Source organism: Euprymna scolopes, chromosome 43 (genome assembly GCF_053919585.1).
Source record: "Euprymna scolopes isolate OS-2025 chromosome 43, ASM5391958v1, whole genome shotgun sequence".
Lineage (NCBI taxonomy): Eukaryota > Metazoa > Mollusca > Cephalopoda > Sepiida > Sepiolidae > Euprymna > Euprymna scolopes.
Genome location: NC_136524.1, coordinates 47,494,258 through 47,518,637, shown reverse-complemented (window position 1 = coordinate 47,518,637; position 24,380 = coordinate 47,494,258). Strand labels below are relative to the sequence as shown.

Below are 24,380 nucleotides of genomic sequence, written 5' to 3'. Positions count from 1 at the left end.
AAGAAACTATTAGAGTAGAAGGCTTTCTTACATCTAGGGATTTCTACTGTGTAGGGTGGGACTTTGTTGATTGTCAAGGTTGTGGGGAGTATTTACGTTGAGGGGATACTAGGGCTTGTAGTTTGTAAGAGAATCTACTAGTGAAGTATTGATATGTAGAAGTTTTAATGTAGCGTAATGTGACAGTACTGATATGTAGAAGTTTTAATGTAACGTAATGTGACAGTGCTGATATGCAGAAGTTTTAATGTAACATAATGTGACATTGTTGATATGCAGAAGTTTTAATGTAACGTAATGTGACAGTGTTGATATGCAGAAGTTTTAATGTAACGTAATGTGAAAGTGCTAATAGGCAGAAGTTTTAATATAACGTAATGTGACAGTACTGATATGTAGAAGTTTTAATGTAGCGTAATGTGACAGTACTGATATGTAGAAGTTTTAATATAACGTAATGTGACAATGCTGATATGCAGAAGTTTTAATATAACGTAATGTGACAGTGCTAATAGGCAGAAGTTTTAATGTAACGTAATGTGACAGTACTGATATGCAGAAGTTTCAATGTAACGTAATGTGACAGTACTGATATGTAGAAGTTTTAATGTAGCGTAATGTGACAGTACTGATATGTAGAAGTTTTAATGTAGCGTAATGTGACAGTGCTGATATGCAGAAGTTTTAATGTAACGTAATGTGACAGTGCTGATATGCAGAAGTTTTAATGTAACGTAATGTGACAGTGCTGATATGCAGAACTTTTAAAGTAACGTAATATGACAGTACTGATATGTAGAAGTTTTAATGTAACGTAATGTGACAGTGCTGATAGGCAGAAGTTTTAATGTAACGTAATGTGACAGTACTGATATGCAGTAGTTTCAATGTAATGTAATGTGACAGTACTGATATGTAGAAGTTTTAATGTAACATAATGTGACAGTACTGATATGCAGCAGTTTCAATGTAACTTAATGTGACAGGGCTGATAGGCAGAAGTTTTAATGTAACGTAATGTGACAGTACTGATATGTAGAAGTTTCAATATAATGTAATGTGACAGTGCTGATATGCAGAAGTTTTAATGTAATGTAATGTGACAGTGCTGATATACAGAAGTTTTAATGTAACGTAATGTGACAGTACTGATATGCAGAAATTTCAATGTAATGTAATGTGACAGTGCTGATATGTAGAAGTTTTAATGTAACGTAATGTGACAGTACTGATATGTAGAAGTTTTAATGTAACGTAATGTGACAGTGCTGATATGCAGAAGTTTTAATGCAACATAATGTGACAGTGCTGATAGGCAGAAGTTTTAATGTAACGTAAACCAACATCTTGTTAATTTTTCCTAAGCATGATTTCAAATATTAGCCCCTTATGTCCAAGTTGCGACATGGCTTGTTAAGGGTGAACGTGAGTATAAAAATAAAAAGCAAAACAGCACCTGCAATTCTTAAATGGAACCCATTTTACTACTGGCCATGTTCAATGTTGCTTAACTTTGGTGATCTAATTGGAACCGGTGTGTCAACGTGATTATGCCATATAAAAAAATTAGACTCTGTGCACCTAACTTGATTGATGCAAAGGTTAAGAGGTCAGTTCACTAAATAAAAAACGCTAGAAGCAGTTGTCGATGATTACATGAGAAATAGTCATGTGTTCGAGGATTGGGACAGAGTTTCGAGGGAGTTTGTGCTGAGGAAGTTACCAGACCAGACGTGTCAATGATGTAAGAACCTAAGCGAATATTTCCTCAAGACTGTCCGTTCGTCGACCATTTTATTAAGGCTGAGCAAGAACATTAAGTAAGAAAGAATTAATTTCAGACTATCTTTTTAGAAGGAATTAATTTCAGCCGCTTTTGTCTCTCCCCTTATGGATGAATTTCTCTCCCCAATAAAACCTTTGAAAACTGCCAATATCGTCTTTCCACACATGAGCTTTTCTCCGACTGAGTTAAACATCCGATTAACAGCCACTAGACAATGCAACAATGCAGATCGACAGCTACACGCATGGGAAGTGACGATCAAAGAATGAAGACCAGACCGCGCACGTATGTAAAAAAAGGCTTTCACTATTTCATTAATTGATAGTTTTTTCATCTCTCATTGAAAACATCTCACAAGTGCTGTGTGTACACGTTTGTATGAGAAGAACTTTGTACTGTCTTTTGTTTAATGTTTGTTCGTTTAAACATGGCTTATAGGAATATTACATTAATGTTTTTATATTTAATTTAGAAAATTTTAAAAGTAGAAAAAAAAAAAGCAGGAGTGGAAAACAAATATGCGATGGCAGTGTAGCAAACTCACGACCTTTGCGCGTTGTAAGTAATGCGACGAAAAAAAAAAAAAAAGAAGAAAACAACGAATAGTTGGCCTTGAAAAAATGTTGATTTAAAGACTGTTTTTAAATGTTGAACATTCACGCTATTTGTCTTATTGTTTTCCTTTGCATTGGCTGGAAAAAAATAGGCTACATGCGATATGAACCGTTCACGTTATTTGTTTCCCTTCTTATTCTTTGTAAACTAAGTAGGTCACAAACGATGTAGAATCGCACACTGTCAAAGGAATACGCCTTTGTTTGTTTTTTTTAAATGTACTAAGGAACCACTAATAAAAGCCACTCAAGGATAAGAGTTTGTCAGGTGGACGATGTGAGACAACACCTTGAATGTAGACGGAGATTGGAGACGATGGATGAAAGTGGACACGATCCGATTATTAAAAGGGGGGGGGCTCAACATTGGATTATGAAACGACTATGTTGTAGTCAACAAGGAAGTAGACTCACGGTATCATGTTCCACACACGGGTAGCTCTTGAAAAGAAACTTCATGGAAGTTCAGTTTTAGGTATGCAGGGAAAGAAAAGAAAATTATTTACATTATTGGTGGTAAGTAGATGAGTTTTTATTGTGAATGTTTTACAGGAGTGATCTTAATTGGAGCTCAGTCGAGTATCTAACATGAAAATAACAATGGCGCAAAGAAAGACTAGCAACGTCTTTTGTGAGAAACCGATTGCAGGGAAGGGGAAGAGAAGAGGGCATCACCCGCTAGATGTTAGTTTTGTACTTCGTCGTCCAGATGAATTAACAGTACTCCACCTTAGGACTTACTTAACTTATAAAGGAGAATATTACTGATGGCATTTAAATATTCATTTAACTATCATAGACTCCTTAATAATTAAAAAAATAAAATAGAACGTAGCAGTGGAGAACAACACCAACAAATAGCAATCAACTCGAACGCGGTATTTATATATATTAAAAAATAGCTTTATTTAGCACAATAGTTTTTGTTTTTTTTATTAATGTTGTGGAGTATTGACTAGTAACCCGTTATAAAATTAGGAAAGTTGATGTTCATTAATATGGAATTAAAAATCCATTATATTTTTTTTTTTATTAGGGCAGACTTAAACAGCTACATATAAATCTATATGTCTGGATAAAAGAGAAAGATATAAAGGAAGTCATTCATCTTTACTTGTATAAATAGAAATCCCTTGGTAAGGTATTTATCCACTGCTGTGAATCTTCAAGTTGCACATTTTCTGGTAAATAATGTTTACATCTCGCGATGGAGTTAGGACTCCTGTATTTATAATCGAAATTGCAATGTCCCCAACCTCTTTATTGTAACAAAGTGTATAGTGTGTTGGTGGTAAGTTGCAGAAGTTAGGGTTAGGTTAGGGATAGAATTAGGTTAGAGTAAGGTTAGGATTAGGTTTACGGTTAGGCTTAGAATTGGGTTATGGATAATTAGTTCCCATAGAATTTACATGACTTTGGGATAAAGCACGCAGTGAATATTCCGCCATCTGTTTGCATGGGTGAACTGGTGTTCTTTTAGATCTAGCGTCTGTTTTAAAAATTTAAATCATTTCATTTGAGTTATTTCCGTTTGAAGGCATGCACTGAATCTGTTTGTGAAATAATGATTCACTACCAGCACCAGATCTCATCAAACCCCTACACTCAAGAGCAACACCAATAAATTCGAACACCGCATGAACATATATTAAAAAAATTGGTTTTATTTAGCAAAGTATTTTTTTTTTATTAGTAGTGTGGAGTATTCACTCTTTTTTGCCTGGTAATCCATTACAAAATTAGGAAAGTCGATGTTCATCAATATGGAATTAAAATCCATTATATTCCTTTATTAGGACAGACGACTTAGAAATGTTTACATGTAGACAGCTACGTATAAATCCATATCTTTGGATAAAAGAGAAAGATTTAGAGAAAGTCTTTTACTGCTACTTGCATAAATAGAAATCCCTTGACAAAGTATTTGTCCATTTGTGTGAATCACCTCAGCATGTGTATTTCCTGGTATGTAATATTTACATCTTGCGATGGAGTTAGGAGGACAGACGTTTCTCACTAAACTGATTTGATTTTTCATGTGTACTGTATTTAACATCGCAATTGCAACACTCCTGGCTTGTTTATTGTACCAAACGTGAAAAGGCAAAAATTAGTCGCTGTTGAATTCACATGAATTTGGGATGGAGCATGCAGTGAACATTATGCCATCTGTTTGCATGGGTGAAACGGTGTTCTTTTAGAGCTAGTGTCTATTTTAAAACTTGAAATAGTTTTAATTGGGTTATTTCCCTTTGAACGTGGATAGCAAATCTGTTTGTGAAATAACAATTCACTACAAATTCTCACACAGATGGTACCAGGAGTGAGGTACTTGCTGGAGCTGCAGAATAATTCAACCATTTTTCTTTTTAGCGACCTTGCTATAGATATTAATATGTGTATATGTGTGCATGTGCGAAAGCTTGTGTGTGTGTGTGTGTGTGTGTGTGTGTGCGTGTGTGTGTAAGAAAAACTAGCAATCTCTCTTCTGTAAAAAAATGGAGGACGTAAGGAAGAACATCCCTCACTAGATTTTCAACTATGATACCATTCTTCCCGAAAGTCTAAAACTCAAACTCCATGAGCATAGATTATCAAGCAACATGAGCTGGAAAGAAATAAATAGGAGATGCTGCCAAGTCTGCAGTAAAAAAAGTAAGCTTTCTCACACCTGCCAGTATTTTATATCTCTGTAAAGCCACCATTTGCTTCTACATAGAGTATTGGTGTTACAAAATACAGATCCTCTCTGGGGCATAAAATACTAGTCTTTCCCTTTTGGACAGAGTACAAAACAAAAAAAAAAACAAAAAAAAAACAAATCTCGCACTGTCTAATAAGCTCTAGCCCCTGTCGCATCTCTGCATGTGCTTGTTTTACATGTACTTCCACAGAACATGCTCCAGTGAACCTGCTGTACGTGTGCTGCCTCATTGTAAATAACCCTAACTGGTGAGGAAAGAGTTGCTGTTTTCTGTGTCCGAATCCATCCATTAGATTTGGGGGTTGGGATCAAAATATATCTATCTGTACCCAGGAAGTTATTCACCTAGGCATTACCTCCTCTGAAAATAGGGATTGGTGAATGCACCTGTTGCTTAAGGTATTAACTTGGGGAAGAATGACAATAAACTTGTAGGCTATTTTTCGTAACTCGTCTTAATTTTCGGCAGTCTCATAGCTCTTGATTTCCTTATGTCTTTTATCCTCATATACCATGGGAGATGTTTCTGACAAAGGGGAAAGAATTGCTGTTATCTGGATCAGAATTTATTTCATCTAACATTTATCATTGATAAGTTTTTGACCTTGAAGTAATATTTTTTTATCGCTTTATATCAACTAGTTTCATGCCTTGTCTCGAGCGATTTCCATTAAAGGAAAAAAAAAAATGAAGAATCTGTTTATTTTTCAATTTTTCATTGCCAGATTTTCTCAGGTAAATTTCTTCTACCTAGGTAAGAATGGTACGTACAGCAACAGTAAACCCCATAAAGTTCAATCCTTCCCCACCGTGCGGTCATAACATGTTAGCGTCACAGGTACGCTGTTATTTACCCCTCCCATAAAAAAATAATTATGAGCAGCTTTTTACACTGTTTCCTTTTTTTTTTTTTTTTTTTTCTCCTGGATATGACCTTAAACTATATCCGATGGTGAGACCCCAGGTTGCTAGCTTTGGGGAGTGTGGAGCCACCCTTTAATTGCCATTTCTCTCAGGTCCACTCTGACCCGGAATGGTAGTACCTGTTATGGTCCCAACTATGGGTTAAATAGAAACCGACTTGAAAACAACAAATATATTCTAATTAAAAAATTATTCTTCAAAATAATTGGATTCGGCATTAAATAACCTGGAAAGGATTGATATGCCGTAAAACAAAAACAACCAACCAATCAACCAACCAACCAACCAACCAACCAACTAACCAAAAACGTCTTCTTTTTTTTTTTTTTTTTTTTTTTTTTTTAAACTAGCGTAATTAAAAATTTCGTCTGATATTCTTTATTAAATGTTGAGGATTGTTAGAAGCAAAATTTTAAACCAAGTACCTATTTACTATGCCACCCCACAGGACAGAGTTAGACACCAGGGTAGTTTTTTAATGTGGAGAAAAAGTACAAAAATAAAAATTGTCTCAGTCGTGATGGATTTCTCCTCCACTGAAAGAGAACGAGAAATGGAAGTGCCGCATCTGAAGAACAGATGGTATTTATTTGCTTCCCCACCAAGCAAATTAGGCACAAGGCCGATTTTTAATGTGAGGAGTGAAGGGGGGGGGGAAAGGGGACCAGCTCCCGAGAGGTGGGAAATGGGAGCTGGTTAAAGGTCAGGCATGTGGGGTTGCCCCCACATCTGGTTTTGCTAGTCATAGCTAGTCATAGCTGGCAGTATCTGCCGGAACAGATGGTATTTATTTGCTCCCTCACCAAGCAAATTAGGCACAAGGCCGATTTTTAATGTGAGGAGTGAAGGGGAAATGGGGACCAACTCCCCGGGGAGTAGGGAAGCTGGATAGTGACAATTGGTGTGAAGGGTTGCCCCTACATTGACCAAGGTCTTATATGTGGGATTGCTCCCACATATGGTCTTTGCTTGTAGTATCTGCCGGAACAGATACTACACTTTGATCTTGTTTATATATTTTATTGAGAAAGAAAAAATTGAACATAAAAAACGTACAAAAAATTCAATTCAACAAAATTAGGCACAAGGCCCTACAAGAAATTGGGAGGGGGAGGGTACAGGGTCTTTTTGACTACGTAACAGATGAGACTTTGAAGTCTTACTCTTGACTGGCAACATTTACCAAAATACCTCAATCACTCTGTGGATCCTAATCTAACTAATAACCCCAGCGTTCAATGTAAAATTTAACTATGTACAATTTGTATATTCATTTCTGTATGTTGTGTGTGCATTTTTTTTTTTTTTTTTTTTTTTTTTTTTTGTGTGTGTGTGTATGTGTGAGAAAATAAAGTTCGATTTCATTAGAAAGAGTTCTTGAATTAATTGGCATAAAATGTTCGTGGAGTGGGAAAAAACTAATGAAAATGTTCATTTCAAAATGTTGTTGTTAGTAAGACCCCCCCTGTACTATTCTATGTGGCTAGATCCCCCACTGTTTTCCGGGGAACCGAAAACAAGCAGAGCATCCCTAATGGGGTTTGGGGAAGTCGCCTTAATGGAGGTGGGAGAAAATAAAGCAACGGATGGAGGGGGTAGGAAGGTGACCTCTGAGTAGGGGGATGATCGGGGGCATCAGAAAATAAAGATGAGGAGCAGGGGGGGTTGGGCAGACTCAGAGGTTCTCTAATACCAAAAAATAAAATCAGGAACAGGATCTCATTTGTACCACCAGTCAAGAGTTACTTTACTGAACTTATAATGCTAACCTAGGCGGGATGGGTTCCGTAGGACCCAGCACCGCCCATGCCATGCCTAAGGAGGGAACACGTATTGAAACTTGGCTCCTCGACGGATGCACAAACTAGTGCTGTGCACCCACCTCTTGTCAAATTCCACTCTAGGCAACCTCTTCCAATCGCATCTGATCTTTACTTTAAGCAAATGTTTAAAGTAAACGATCAGATCCCGATCAGGAACAGATGTCCCTTCGTGGACCAACTTGAGGCGCGCGATCCAAATGGTCATGCGCGCTACTGCTAGGATCGCCAGGAAAACCAAACTTTCCTCCCTGGGGAACGGCGGCTCCATGTTGTACACAAAAGTTCCTACGTCGAGATCGAGCAGACACTCGGCATCGATGCGAGCTGTTACCCCCTCGACGTACCTTAATAGGGGCTGTATCCGGCTGCAACTAAAAAATGCGTGCTCGATTGTTTTGGGCTCGCGTACGTCACAGCACGGACAGAAGTGGCTGGTATGTTCTTTATACCGGAAAAGTACGTCGAAGAGGGGCAGCGCATTTCGGACCAGTCGCCAAGTCAGGGAGAATTCCGAGTTATTCAGAATCTCCCGTCCCGGCGCCCAACGCCATTGAGAACGGACAACCTCCATCGACCATCCCATCCGCCTACAAAGTGGATCCTTCGCGGTCCCCTCCACTAAATCCCGATACAGTTTCTTCCTTGGCTGATCGAGGACATTGGTCCCCGGCAAAGCTCTAAGAGCGGTTCGGCATTCGGAGAAGAACTTGGACTCCCCCTTCGGTCTACGACGACCTTCTACCGAAGGGTTGGGTTTGAGGTTGGGAAACGAGTTCTCAACCACAGGGACCCAAGGAGCGTCTCCTTCAAGCGAACGACCCAGGAAAGCCAATCTCTCGGCGTTTCTATGACACAAGAGACTGGGCTGACCCAGGCCTCCCTCGCTCGGATTTTGAACACAGACCTCTCTGCAGACATAATGCTTACCCTCGTTCCACAAAAGTGAATCGAGGCGCCCTTGTAAGCGGGTTAGTCGTTCTGCAGGGAGAGGAAGTACAGACAAACGGTAAAGGATGAGCGGAAAGACGTATGTAGCACACGCCTCCGCCCGACCCTTCAAGGACAATTTCCTTCCAATCCAAGTCTTTACTGACGATTTGACCTTAGACTGTACTTCCGACCAATTCTTTTCCAGCTGAAGTCCCGGTCCAAACCAGACACCGAGAATGCGGACCGGTCCATCGGTCCAGCTGAAAATACCTGGAAGCGAGTTTACCCCGGTCCAGGCCCCCAACCGCAGGCCAACAGACTTGCTACGGTTGAAGATGGCCCCTGTAACTTCTTCGTATCGAGCGAGCGCCTCGACCACCGCTTGAACGTCCGTGAGGCAAGACACGAACACGGTGACGTCATCGGCGAACGCGGAAACCCTGGCTCGTGTGCCTCCAGGGAGAGCTATTCCGCGCAGGACTGGTGTAGCCGCCTCGTCCCTTAACTTGCGAAGGAGGGGTTCCAACGCCAGGACATACAACAGAGGCGACAGCGGACAACCCTGTCGCACCGACCGAGAGACAGCGAATGACTCCGACAGCTTACCGTTGATCTGCACCGCTACCGTCGGCCTGTCATACAGAACAAAGATCCACTTGCGGAAGTCCGGATTAAATCCGGCGGCCTCTAGCACAGATCCTAGGAACCGATGGTCGACCCTATCGAATGCCTTGGACTGATCCAAACTGATCAGCGCGGCTTCGGCGTCGTCTTCTGTCCCCTCTATGATCGAGCGTATCAAGTGCAAATTGTCTTGAATCGATCTCCCCTTCACAGCATAAGTCTGGTCCGGTTCGATCAAGTCAGTGATGACAACCTGCAAGCGATTCGCAAGAATCTTTGCCAAAATCTTTAACTCTGTGTTTAGCAGAGTCAAGGGCCTAAAATCATCAAAGTTTTCCCTCCCACCATGCCGTTGACCTTTCCTCAGCAATGTGATCACACCTTTGGTCACCTGTCCAGGGATGGAACCCTGGGCAAACCAATGGTTGAACATATCCTTCAGAATAGGGACCAACATGGGCGACAGCCTCAAGTAAAACTCGTAGGGTAGACCATCAAGCCCCGGGGATTTGTTATAGCCGACCTGCTTCAACGCAGTAATGACCTCATGTTCAGTAATAAGACCATCACAGCTAGCCGCCCGAGCCGCCGTGAGGCGGGGCGAGTCAGCCAAATAGCTGCCAAACTCATCAACCCTGAGTCCGGGTAGTTGGGTGAAGCGCACCGATAGATGCTCCCGAAACCCCTCGCAGATCTCCCGAGTCGATACTAAGGGCTGTCCTTCCAGGTTATGTACTTTACGAATGTACCCATCCGAACCGCGCCTTAAAGCAGCCTTACGCTCAACAGCGTCAACATTCACAGCCTCGTTAGAAACTTTCTTTAACCTAGCCCTAACTACTTGACCTTCATACCGCTCGCTAGCCAAGCGGTTGAGATCTTGTTTAGCTAGTGCTAACTCTAGGGGGCCCCCCCCTCCACCGCCCGGGTCAGCTTATCCTCTAAACGCTTCTTTGCCTTAGCCTTATCTATCGCGAGGCGTTGGCTATACTGGACAGAGAAGCGCCTAATTTTGGCCTTGAGACTAACCCACCACTTACTCCCTGTAACCGCCCCCACTAAAGCCCGCTGAATTAGCTCAGTGACCTTCAACCGGTAGTCCTCCAGCTCCAACAAGGTGCTGTTGAACTTCCAGTATCCGGCCAGTTTAGGCCTAGCACTTAAGCTCAAACGGGCCATAACAAGTTTATGGTCCGAGTGTCCTAGCAAGTGGAACGTGGGGCAAGATAGGAAGTCTACATCGCCTCTTCTAACTAACATCCGATCCAAGTAAGTGCTTGGATGGGAAGGCACTACAGGATGCCACGTCCACATCTCCCGCCCAGGATGATCCAGACGAAATCTGTCGACGAGATCGCACGAGGCCATCAGGTCAGACAGACTGCTGTCACACCACGCCGACCCGCTAGTCCCCCCGACCTTATCTATTTTGGGATCAAGGATTGCATTCCAATCCCCCATTAAAACTAACCGTTCCGGATCCACTAAGAAGCCCTCCAACCGTCGAAAAAAGGTTGCCCTCTCTACAGCAGCATTGGGAGCATAAACAGCAACAATCCGAAAAACACTACAATTAACAGCAACATCAACAACAAGCGCCCGCCCGTCCTCGCCTGCGTGAACAACATTCACCGACGCTGACAGGGTGCGACTCACTAGCAAGGAGATTCCACGACTATAGGTATTGCCATATGCTGAGTAGACATCGTAATCGTTTACCAGCACCTGACAATCCGCGTCACAAACAAAGTGGGTCTCCTGGATAGCGGCAATATCTACCTTGAGGGACACCAAGTCTCTCACAACGCGCGAGGCCTTGCTTCGACACCTGATGCCCCTCACATTCAATGTAGCCAAGTTCAAAGACATGATCACTTACCTCAAGCACTGTCACAGACGGGTCTGAAATCCTGGGCAGTGAGGACATGGCAGGCCTGGCCAAGGCTGCCGGTAAGTAAATCCGATGAAGGTGATCCATCCTTGGCCACGCCCCCCACGTCCAGGGGGAAGGTTAGTTTGAGTGCCCTGTATAGCGATGGGTGTACATACATGGGGATTCTACCTTCACATTTAAAGAAAATGTTGGTCAGTGAAGGATGGTCCCTATCCACCAGCTGCTGGCCTGGGATCGCATTCTTCGCTGCCTTAATCATTGCCCACATTCCTCCAGTCCTACCGTCCTTGTTGACCCTAACGAAAGTGGTCAACAAGGGAGCGTCCTTGAATTTAGTGGGGTCTGTTACTAGGTCTCCACCGACTTTTTCAAAGTTTTTGAGTTTATTGTACCGGACCTTCTGTTGTCCTTTAAGGTCCGGAGCCGGTTGGAGAGGGTCTGTTTCACAAATCCTGCTTCCTGGCAGGAAGGGGAGCTTTTTGGTCCGTTCAGTGCGGACTTTGGGAGTGGGGGAGGGGACCTCTTTTGGTTGATGGGGAGGCTGAGCGCTTGGGGAGGGGGTAGCCTGCTCGTTTTCTTCTTTTTGGCTCCTGTCACGGGATGAGGGGCGGGAAGAGTTTCTTGGGGCCTTTATAGGAGAGGGGGAAGGTTGTTCGGGTTGCTGGGGTGTTGGGATCACAGGGGGCTCATCCTGTGTTGTTGTTGCGAGGGAGTCCTTCTCAGTCTCAGTGGGGGTAGGAGGGTTTGCGCGTGTCTTGCGGCTTTTCCTCCTCCTGGCCCTCCTGATCTCTGTTGCGCTCAGGGCCATAGAGACTGTTGTTGTCTCTTCCTCTGCCTCTGACGCGGCCTCCTCCTCAGATTCTGGTAGTTTCCTCTTGTTTGAGGAGGAGGGTGTCTGTGTGTCCATTTTCTCCGTCTCGCTCTTCGGTTGTTCTTGGTCTTGGGTGACTGTCTGCAAGGATGGCTGTTTGTTGATCTTGCCTTTCTTTACGACCGTCACCCAGCCTGTCGGTGCCTCTGGAGGATTTGCGGCCGGCGCGGGAGCAGCAGCTTGATTTGTTGTCACGCTTGTTCCCGCCGCTTTTGTGGGCTTCTTCCCTCCATTCCTCTTCGGACAGTCCTTCGCCATATGCCCTTGTTGTGTGCACAGCCAGCAATGGGGCCTCCTCCCTTCCACTATAAGGGAGAGTGTCCACTCTCCGAACTTGAGTGTGGCTGGGATGGCGTAGAATCCAGCCTTGTCCAGGACCATCTGTACTTTGTAGTCCCCGGTCATGATGTTTCTTAATCCGCGGACCGGGGTGACTTCCTCTACGTCCCCATACTGGCTTAGGATAGCCCCCAGTTGTTTGGCCTCCATATAGCAGGGGACGTTTAGAGCAGAAACATTTGCTCTCCTCTTGTTCATATAGATGGGTTGAAGCTTTATGTTCCTGCTCTGATGGCAGGTCCTGGACAGCCTGACTGCGTCTTCGGAGGTGGGGAGCAGAACATCCCACTGTGCGTAACTCCTTCTACAGATGTAGTTGGCGGGAATGTTCTGCTCCAGCAACACGTTCATCATGGTGTCCTTGTTGACGCCCGTCAGACCCCTTGTCTTGGTGTCTGAAGTTATCAGCGAGAGCACTCTTTTCTCCAGAACTTCCACTTGACCCGGGAGGGGTTGGATGTTGTTCCCCTGGGTATACTCCTTGTAAGTGGAGTCGAAGAGTGCTCTGTAGTCTTCGGGCGTCAACTTCCCTTGCTGCTCTTTGGGGCCCCATGCCGGTCCTCCATCCTGGTGGGTGTCAGCTGGACTCGGGTTGGGGGGCGTAGCTGGTGTTGTGGGGCTCTCCATTGTTATGGGCATTTTTGGTTTCGGAACGGGGCCGTTACCAGGCAAAGTAGGCCATTGTGTCTTTGGCGTTGTTTCGTCCTGGCTTGGTTTGCTCTCCGGGCCGCTCCCCTTTCTTATTTTCTTCCTTTGCTGGGTGGCTGTCCCCTTGGGGGATAGAGGTGTCTCCCCTTCTGGTGCCGTGTTCCCAGCTGGAGCCTTGGTGGGTACTGTCAAGGGTGTCTCTCCTTCCAGCTTGCTTTTGTTACCACTGGCCGGAGAGTCACCCCTTTTCCGTATTTGGTCCTCTTGGGGAGTGTTGGGGGGCCAATCACTGTCTTCCCCGCCGAATAGTGAGCAGATGGAGGCTATTACGTCTTCATCCAGCGCCTCGGTTTGGTCCGCGGTGCTGATTTCCTCCTTTTCTGTTGGGGAGTCGCCCTTTGGGGGAGCGGGGGATGGGTTCCCCGGTCTTCCTCCCTTGGTTCTGCCGTCCTGGGGTGCAGCTGGTTGGCTGGGTTCTGCACTTTCCCCAGCTAGTGAGTTAACGGCAGCTTTTTCCGCTGGGTTGCCCTCGTGGGGAGCGGTTGCAGGTGCTTTTTGGGGGGTCGCCGCGGGCTGCGGCCCTACCCTCCCGCTTTCTTCCAAGGTCGCCGCGCGCCGGGGCCCTACCTTGTATCCTGGCGCCGTCTCGCCGGGAGATGCATCAGCTCCCTCACATAGGGAGTCGTTCGCAGTTGAGATGCTGCGCATTTGGGGTGACGTACCCCTCCTGCCTGACATCGTGGCGGTTGCACTGGCCGCTGGCGCGGACCAAAGTGTAGTGGGGGAAAAGAAAACCCAGGGGAATGGAGGGGGAGGAGGGGGAGGAGCGGACTTTGAAGAAATTAGAGTTTTTGACTTCCCCTCACGGGGATGTCGGGTTAGCAGCTCAGATCCCCCCGCGAGGGGGGAGAGCAGAGAAGAAAGACGCAGTGGGTGCTAGCGGGTCAGAGTGCCGCGTCGCAATTAAGAGAGAGAGGGGATAGGCATCCCTGCCCACAGAGGGGAGCAGAAACGAAGCACCCGCCCTACCCCACGTCACCCTACCCACTAACTTACCCCAACGGAAGCGAGAAAGAGAACCCTGTCTGCTCGATCCACTGGGAGAGCAGCGAAGATAGACAAAGTTTGGGCCTGGCAGGTCAGAGTGCTGCTCAGGCAATTAAGTGTTGAGAAATTAGACCATCCCAGTCTCGAGAAGTGAGACCGAAACGAAGAAAAAACAACATGCAAAAACAACAAATGAAAAAAGAAGGTCTCAACTACCAGCGATAGTGGTGTTGGTCCCGAGATTCCAGTCTCCCAAAAGAGGGGATCGGTTTCCGGGTCCAAACTCCCACAAATGTGGAGTCGGTCCTCTAGGTCCTGACTCCCCAAAGGAGGGGGTCGGTCCTAACTAACAAAGGTTAGTAAGAAAAAACACCTTAACCTAGCCCGAAAGCCCGGTGGTGGGTCAAGTTTAGTAACTGAGAGAACAGATACTACACTTTGATCTTGACCAAAAGGCCAAGAAAGGTGGTATTTATTTGCTCCCCCACCGAGCAAATTAGGCACAAGGCCAATTTTTAAAGTGAGGAGTGAAGGGAGGGAGAAGGGAAAAAGGGGACCAACTCCCGAGAGGTGGGAAATGGGAGCTGGTTAAAGGTCAGGCATGTGGGGTTGCCCCCACATCTGGTCTTTGCTTGCAGCATCTGTCGGAACAGATGGTATTTATTTGCTCCCCCACCGAGCAAATTAGGCACAAGGTCGATTTTTAATGTGAGGAGTGAAGGGGAAATGGGGACCAACTCCCCGGGGAGTAGGGGAGCTGGATAGTGACAATTGGTATGAAGGGTTGCCCCTACATTGACCAAGGTCTTATATGTGGAGTTGCCCCCACATATGGTCTTTGCTTGCAGTATCTGCCGGAACAGATGGTATTTATTTGCTCCCCCACCGAGCAAATTAGGCACAAGGCCGATTTTTAATGTGAGGAGTGAAGGGGAAATGGGGACCAACTCCCCGGGGAGTAGGGGAGCTGGATAGTGACAATTGGTATGAAGGGTTACCCCTACATTGACCAAGGTCTTATATGTGGGGTCGCCCCCACATATGGTCTTTGCTTGCAGTATCTGCCGGAACAAATGGTATTTATTTGCTCCCCCACTGAGCAAATTAGGCACAAGGCCGATTTTTAATGTGAGGAGTGAAGGGGAAATGGCGACCAACTCCCCGGGGAGTAGGGGAGCTGGATAATGACAATTGGTATGAAGGGTTGCCCCTACATTGACCAAGGTCTTATATGTGGAGTTGCCCCCACATATGGTCTTTGCTTGCAGTATCTGCCGGAACAGATACTACACTTTGAGATATTAAATCTTTTATTCATGTTAAAAAAATACAGTAAAATTAACGGTGAACAAAAAACTTAGGCACATGGCCAACTCAAAAGGGGGGATTTTGGGGGTCGTTGGTCATCCTTGTCGCTCCAGAACTAAACAAAGTCAAAAGTTTCTCCCAGCTAGTATCTTCTTTCACCATAATACCGCATTCACCCTTTCATCTTGGGGGACGTCCTAGTAACTCCCAATTTTTAAAACATTTTTTATTGACGTGTAAAAACAAAAAAGATAACAATAAAATGGTAACAATAATTCATTTGTGTCGAGGGAGGGGGAAGAAAAAACAAAAGGTGATTAGTAGGACCCTCCCAACCCCGTCTAGTTGATAGACTGCCCGTTCCACTAGGTTTGTAAAAGGAACCTCGCTTCTGCGGGTCAGTCTCTAGGTGGGGATGCCCTCTAGATGGGGGTGAATGGAGAAAAGAAAATTTTGTGGGTAAGGGATGGAGGTTAGTTTGTATTTCTTTTTCTCCAAGATGGGTAAAATTTAGAGGAAGGGGTGAAAAACAAAAATTGCAGGTAAGAGGGGATGGGGATCTTGGAGGCTTCCTAATCGGGGAGGGATGGAACACACACTCAGCTAGCTGAGAGACTACTTGTTTAATTTAACTTTACAGAACTGCGCGTTCCACACCTAGGCGGGGAACACGTATTCGAATTTGGCTCCTCTTCGTACACACAGACTTGCCACATGTATCCATCTTCTGTCAAATGCCGCGCGATGCAGCCTTCTTCTATCACATCTGATCTTCACCCGTAGTTGGTGTTTAAAGAACGCGATCAGATCTTGATCAGAAAAAGACAACACCCCCCGGCAACCTTGCAGACGCGACGTCCAAATCACCATTCTCGCCACGGCCAGAATCGTAACGTAGACCATTTGTCTTTCCCGGTCCCACGGCGGCCTCACGTTGTCCACAACATTGGATACAGTAATTGGGCGAGGATGCTCAGGATCGATGCGAGCCGTCACCCCACTGACATACGACCAGTACTGGCGGAGTTCGCGGCAATCAAAGAAAGCGTGATCCGTAGTTTCCACAGCCGTTGTCCCACAACGGGGACAATCGGGCGACTCCAGAAACCCAGAACTGCATTGTATGTTGTTGAGTGGAAGTGCATTTCGGGCCAATCGCCAGGTCAGAGAGAACTCCGAATTGTTCAGATGACTCGAACCTGGCGCCCAGCTCCACGCGGAGCGGATCTCACTCTGCTGCCACCTCAAACGCGCGCATAGCGGGTCGTCAGCGGCCTCCCTCACTAGATCCCTGTGGAGTTCCCTACGGGTAGCAGTCACAAGGTCACTGGACCTTGGTAGTCGTTTTAGCGCGGCTCGGCACTCTTTCATGTAGGCAGATTCTCCCCGCGGCCTGCGACGGCTCTCGATGGAAGGGTCGAGAACGAGGTCGGGGAAGGCGGCAGTAACCACGGGGTGCCACGGTTGGTCCTCCTGCATATAGTTGCTCAGGAAGGCCAGTCTCTCAGCATCTCGATGACACTTCAAGTCCGGCATTCCCAAGCCTCCCTCACACGGACGTTGAATACAGACCTGTCTGCTCACCCAGTGTCTTCCTCTGTCCCAAAGGAGCGAGGACAAGAGTTCGACGAGAGCTTTTAGGTGTTGTGCAGGCAGGGGAAGTACGGCCAGTCGGTAAAGGATGAGAGGAAAGACGTAAGTGGCGCACGCCTCAGCTCTACCCTTTAAGGAAAGTTTCCTAGGAAGCCACGAACTGACTGCAGCCTCCACCTTTGACCGTACCTCCAACCAATTCTTGTCAAGCTGGAGACCCGGTCCGAACCACACGCCGAGGATCCGGACCGGGCCATCTGTCCAGCTGAAGGGCGCAGGGAGGTTTGCGTTGCCACTCCATGCGCCCAACCGCAGTCCTACCGACTTGTTGCGGTTTATCTTGGCCCCTGTAATTCTTTCGTACTGTGTGAGTGCCTCCGACACGACCTCAATGTCTCTGGAGCCCGACACGAAGATCGTGACATCATCGGCGAACGCGGATACCTTGGCAGCTGAGCCGCCAGGCAGAGCCATTCCGCGCAGGGCCGAATTTGCCTCCCCATGTCTCAGCTTGCGGAGAAGAGGCTCCAAAGCCAGGACATAAAGCAGGGGCGACAGCGGACAACCCTGACGAACCGACCGAGAGATAACAAAGGGTTTCGAGCGCTTTCCGTTCACTTGCACGACAGCCATGGGCTGCCGATACATTATGGAGATCCACTTGCAAAAGTCCGGTTTAAAACCGGCGGCCTCTAAGACAGATGCCAGGAAACGATGGTCGACCCTATCGAAAGCTTTGGACTGATCTAAGTTTATCAGCGCGGCTTCTGTGTCGTCATCTATTCCCCCCTCTAGGATCATGCGGATCAGGTGCAAGTTGTTCTGAATCGATCTCCCCTTCACAGCGTAGTTCTGTTCTGGTTCAACCAACTCGTCGATAACAACCTGCAGCCGATTCGACAGGACCTTGGCCAAAATCTTCAACTCTGTGTTTAGCAGAGTTATGGGCCTGTAGTCATCTAACTCTTCCCCTCCATGCCCGTCACCTTTCTTCAGCAATGTGATCACTCCCTTGGTCACCTGCCCTGGGATGGATCCCTGAGCAAACCAATGGTTGAACATATCCGTCAGAAGAGGCAGAAACATGGGCGACAGCCTCAAGTACAGTTCGTATGGCAGACCATCAAGTCCTGGCGATCTGTCACAGCTGACCTGCTTCAGCGCAGTAAAGACCTCCTGCTCCGTCACCCGGCCCTCGCAACCAGCCGCTCTAGCCGCCTCGAGGCGGGGAGAGTCGGCCAAATAGTCGCTAAACTCAAGGACCGGAAGATCGGGCTGCTGCGTAAAACGCTCCTCGAAATGTTCTCGAAACCCCTCGCAGATCTCCCGAGTCGATTCCAGGGTGCGTCCATTCGGATGTTTGATTTTTGCAATATATTTGTCCGAGCCACGCCTAGAAACCTCACGGCGCACGTCTGCATCAGAATTGACTGCTTCGTTGCCTATCTTTCTAAGCCTAGCTCTAACTACTTGGCCTTCGTAACGCTCGCTAGTCTCGCGTAGAAGGTCCTGCTTAGCTAGTTCCTGACTAACCCTATCACCCTCCCCGGTAGCCTGGGCTAGTTTCTGCTCTAGCTTCTTCTTCGTCTTGGCCTTATCTAGTGCGAGGCGCTGGGCATACTTGACGGAGAAGCTTCTGATCTTGGCTTTGAGACCTAACCACCACTTACTCCCGGTAACCGCCCCCACTAGTGCCTTTTTAATCAATTCTCTTAACTGATCTTGGAAGTCTTGTCTCTCCAGAAGGGAGGTGTTTAACTTCCAGTACCCCGCTAACTTAGGCCTATTTCCTAGCTTCAGCCGGGCCATAACTAATTTATGGTCCGTCTGGCCTAGCCAAGTGAACGTGGGACAAGATAAGAAGTCTACTTCGCCTCTCCTAACTAACATCCTGTCCAAATAAGTATTTGGATAGGAGGAAACACTATTGGTCCACGTCCACATCTCCCGCCCTGGATGCTCGACCCGAAACCTGTCGACCAGACCGCATCTAGCCATCAGATCAGCCAGGCTGGACTCGCACCTCTCCGATCCTCTAGCTCCGCCTCCTACCTTATCTATGTCGGGGTCTAAGATGGAATTCCAATCCCCCATTAGCACTACCCGCTTCCGACAATCTACAAACGCGTCAAGCTGACTGAAGAATGAGACCCTCTCACGAGCGGTGCTGGGCGCATGAACCGCAATCACCCGAAACACAGAATCTTTTACGGCAACATCGGCCACAACCAGCCTACCCACTGCATCTCTATGGACAACGTCGACCGTCGCCGACAGGGTACGTTTAACCAGCACGGAAACTCCCTTCCCCCGCGGGCTGCCATATGCTGAGAAAACCTCAAAGTCTCGGGCCAGCACCTGACAGTCCACAGAGGAAACGAAATGCGTCTCCTGAATCGCAGCGACATCCACTCCCAGGGACAAGAGGTCGTGCCGGAGGCGAGCCGCCCGGCCCGATGATCTCAAGCCCCTCGCATTCAGACTAGCCAAATTCAAAGCCATGGTACCTACCTTAAGGTGTGTTACACTCAGCTCCGAAGTCAGCCGGGGAAAGGACACCGACGTTGTGTGCAATGCTCAAGGTGGTCAGGTTTTTCATGTCCTGACCTTCTCTCACAATGCCGCCAACATCCAAAGGGTAGGTCAATTTAAGGGCCCTATAGAGTGACGGATGGACCAACACTGGGACCCTTCCCTTGCATTGTTTTGACAGTTCATCAAGAGAAGGGTCATTTTTTTTAACCAGTTCAATTCCCGGAAACGCCCCTTCAGCGGCCTGCAGCCTTGTCCACAAGTTGGTCTTGCAGGCCTCTGGAGTTCTGACAAAGGTTATTAGGAGTGGGGCGTCCGGGAAATTTGAGGGGATATTTACATCTTTCCCCTCTATCTGTTTGTAATCGAGCAGAGGTTTTAAGTTTTTCCTCTGCCGATGGGAAATGTCTGTGGCCACAGATAGAGGGTCTACATAACATAGTTCCTCAGGGGCAAGGACCTTTGGTCTGCAAGAGGCAGAGGAGTCTCTCCTCTCCCTCGGTTCATTCTTTTCATTTTCTTTTTGGGGTAGTGGCTCAGTTTGCCTTGGTGTGGGGACGGGTGTTTGTGTGGTGCCTGGTGTTGGTGTTGGTGTTGGTGCAATGTTTGGTGTTGGTGCGGTGTCTGGTGTTGGTGTTGGTGCGGTGTCTGGTGTTGGTGTGGTGTCTCGTGTTGGTGCGGTGTCTGGTGTTGGTGCGGTGTCTGGTGTTGGTGCGGTGTCTGGTGTTGTTGCAGTGTGTGGTTTGGGGGTGGAAGTGGATTTTGTTGTTAGGGGTGGTGTATGTTCACAGGGAGTGGGGGCCACCTTTTCTTCCTCTTTTCTTCTTTTGTTTTTCTTTTTCATTCTTTCGAATGAACCGGGGAGAGGTGAGGTTGAGTTCCTCTCCCTCTCACTTGCGGATTCATCCTCAGAGGAGCAGTCTTTTCTCCGCTTGATCCCCGTCTCGATTGGTGTGGGGACCGTTGGTTGTGTCTGCTCCTCTATTTGCTGCTGCAGCTGTTTTTGTTGTTGCTGCTCTCGCTGGTGTCGTTGCTGCTGCTGCTTCTGCTGCACTTGCTGATTTTGCTGTTGCAGTAGTTGCTGCTGCAGTTGTTTCCGCGGCATTGGCTGCGGTGGCTGTTGTTGTTTCTGCATTTGCAGAGGCTCCTGCCTCGATTTTTGGGCTGGTGGTGGGACGGTGGCAGAAGGGATTAAGTGTTTCCGCTTTTGTCTCACTACCGTGCTCCATTCTTCCCCCTTGGCCTCCTGGGTGGTTTGAGTTTTCCTTGGAGCTGGGGTTGGTGCTGCAGTTGCAGGGGTTGTTGCCGCCTGTTTTGGTGCGGGCGTTGTCTCAGTGGATGTGACCGCCTTTTGGGTTATTGGATTAGGGGTTACCCTTTGGGGGCAACTCCTAGCCATGTGGCCCTGCTTTTGGCAGAACCAACAGTGTGGACGACGGCCCTCCACCACTACCGTTATGCTGGCGTCTTTGTATGTCAGCAGCGGTGGTATTGCCTGAAAACCTTTCCTCTTCAGCCTCATTGCTATTGTGTAGCAGCCCAGGTGAGTCCCAGTTTTTGACCGTATTGGGGTCACCTGTTCTACCTCACCGTACTGGCTGAAGAGGCATCCTAATACTTCCGCAGGTATTTGGGTTGGCACATTAAATACCTGCACCCGAGTCCTTCTCTTGCCCTGGTATTCAGGTGTTAGTTTGACTCTCCCATGCTTTATTTCTTGGAGGGAGAGTCTCTCTGCATCTTCCTTGGTGGGTAGGAGGATGTCCCACATGGCGTAGCTCCTCTGGTACAGGTATAATACCGGGATATTTAGCTTATGTAGGAGCCCTGCCATGTCTTCCTTTTTCATCCCTAGGAGGCGGTTTTCCGGCATATCCGAGATGATGAGGGAGAGCACTCTGTCTTCGATTGCCTCCCAAGCGCCTGGCACTGGTTTAATTTCTGCCCCCTCTATGTATTGTCTGTACTTGGTCAAGTACAAGTCTTTATACTCTTGAGGGGACAGTTGCTTCTCTACAGTCTTCCCCCATGCCAACCCTCTTGTTGGTGTTGGATCGTTGGTGAGGTTGGACTGTTTTTGCTGTTCCTTGGCGGAAGGGTTGCTATTTTGAGGGGCATTTCCCTTTCCGCTTTCCTTTGGGACCGACTCTCCCTGCTCTATACTTCTTCCAGGAAATACTTCCCTTTTTGGGGAGTCGGCCTCCTGGGGAGCATTGTCCTTGGGAGCTTTTGCCCCTTTTGTTTTGGGGAGGTTTAGGCTGTATGCCCCCTCGTTTTCTTGATTTGCTCCCCTTTTGGGGCAGTAGCCCTCCTGGGGAGCACTGTCTCTCTTATCGTCCTTTGGGGCTACTGCCTCTTGATTTTTGTTGTCAGAGCGGGATGCCCTGTCCAACATTGTTTTTTCTCCCCTTTGTGGGGAGTCGCCCTCTTGGGGAGCTGCTGGTGAGTTTTCTCCCTTCTGGGGGGCGTCCTTCGGTTTCGTGTCCGGGCGGTATGCCCCGTTGCTTTTTGCTTCCCCTGTTGGGGAGCCGTCCTCTTGGGGAGCAGTTTTTCTTGTGGTAGCCTCCTGGCTGGGGGTATCTGTATTGGTGGTCCCCGGGCTGGGGGTGTCCATTTTTGAAAAAAGCTCTCTCTCTTCTGTATAATTCACCAAAATGAGTGACGTGGAGTCGGCGTCCAAATTGGGAGCCGACTTTGGCGCCAAAAAGAAGTGGCGCCAAAGGCGGCAAGAGGGGAGATAGAACTGAGAGAGGGAGTGGGAGGTTAGTGGAGGGAAGAGAGAAAGTGTTTCCGACCCTCCCTCGCGGGAAGGTCGTAAATTATCAGCTCGGATCCCCCCCCCCCGTGGGGGAGGGGGGAGAGCAGAGAAAGACAGAAAAAGTGGGGGTGCGGACAGAACGCTACCCAACAAGCTCTCCGGGCACGAGAATGTGTCGCCAGAACACGACTGCCTATCGCTGTGTATGTATCAGAGAACAGATACTACACTTTGATCATGGCCCAAAGGCCAACCATTGTAATTATTTTGTTATTGCTGAAATACATCACCATGATTAATTTACAACTTTTTCTTTTCAGTTTTTTAAAGCATCATTCATATGTTTTCTGCCATATTCTCACCCGTGTTGACTAGAAAACAATCCTATTTCGTCAATATAAAGGGTGTCATCTTCCATCATGATAATGCGTGTCCTCACACAACACTATTGACCAAAGATCTTCATTTTCAATATGCACGAGCTGAAGCTGGGAAATATATATGTGTGTTGGTGGTAAGCTGCAGAAGTTAGGGTTAAGCTAGGATTAGGTTATAGGGTTAAGGTTAGGTTTAGGGTTAGGTTAGGAAATAGAGTTAGGTTGAGGTTAAGGTTAGGGTAAGACTAGGATGAAGTTAGGGTTCAGGTTTCTAGGGCAATTGCTCTTGACATATCTAACACCTTTGATAGGGTATGGCATAAAGGTTTACTTCACAAGATCTCTAGTTATGATATAGCTGGAAATGTCTTTTCAATTATTAAATCATTTCTTTCTGATAGGTTCATAAGAGTAGTAGTTGAGGGGCAAAAATCAGAAGCTCACAGTATTAATGCCGGTGTCCCTCAGGGGTCCATCCTGGACCCAACTCTTTTCCTGATCTACATTAATGATCTTCCAAATCACATCCTTACATCATTTGTAGACATTTATGCTGACGACACTACCATTTATGGTAGCACATCTAAGACAGTAAACGACCAAGTTCTCTCTGATTCTCTCTCCTCTGATCTTGAGCACGCAGTACAATGGGGAAATGAGTGGCTGGTTACTTTTAATGCATCTAAAACCAAGCTTCTCTCTTTACATCATCAACATTCTGATCCACATCTGGCATCAATTGAAATGAATGGCTCACGTCTTCAGGACGCCTCAAGTTTTGACAAGCTTCTGGGCTTGATCATTACTCCTGATCTTAAATGGAACACATGCATCAAATCTGTTGCCAAGGCCGCTGGAAAAATGGTAGGATCTTTCTATCGATCCAGTAGATACCGTACTGCTGATGCAATTCTCTATGTATATAAGAGCCAGGTACGTCCAAGGATGGAATACTGTTGCCACATCTGGGCAGGAGCTGCCTTGATATAGTTCAAAATAGACTTCGTAGCCTCGTAGGAGATGTCCTTTTCTCTTCCTTGCAACCTCTATCTCACAGAAGAGATGTTGCGAGTTTGTCTCTGATGTATCGTTATTTTTATGGAAAGTGTTCGACTGAGCTTCAATCTATGGTCCCCCCCTCGCCAAACTTTCACAAGAAACACTCGTCTAGCTGTAAACACTATCAATAATTCCCCCCACTCTTTATCTGTGTCTAAACCTAAACGTAGATTCTATGAACAAAGCTTCTTTCTTAGAACTGCACGCCTGTGGAATTGTCTTCTGTTTTCCTGCTTTCCGGCTGACTACAATATGGTTGTCTTCAAGTCTAACGTAAATAAGTTCTTGATGAGCCGTTCCATATAAGTTATCAAATTTACTGAATTTTCATTACTAATGATTACTATATTGTCCAATTTCTACTGTACACTCTTTAACCCTTATCCTTGAGTGGCCTCTTGGCCTTGATAATGTGGTGATGCCTATGTAAAAAAAAAACAAAAAAAAACTCAAGGCCAAAGAGAGCATAGTTGAATGACGATGAATACTATGAGAGAAATGACCATACCATCGAAGTATTTTCTTTTGCACATATCTTCTCATAAGAGA

General features: G+C 46.6%; 1 non-coding gene across 1 annotated transcript; it reads right to left on the bottom strand.

Moving 5' to 3' along the window:
• Positions 1-14,472: 14,472 nt before the first annotated feature.
• Positions 14,473-14,673, bottom strand: LOC145268475 (U2 spliceosomal RNA). Its single transcript, XR_013864898.1, has one exon. It is a non-coding gene; the product is annotated as a U2 spliceosomal RNA (small nuclear RNA).
• Positions 14,674-24,380: the final 9,707 nt, after the last annotated feature.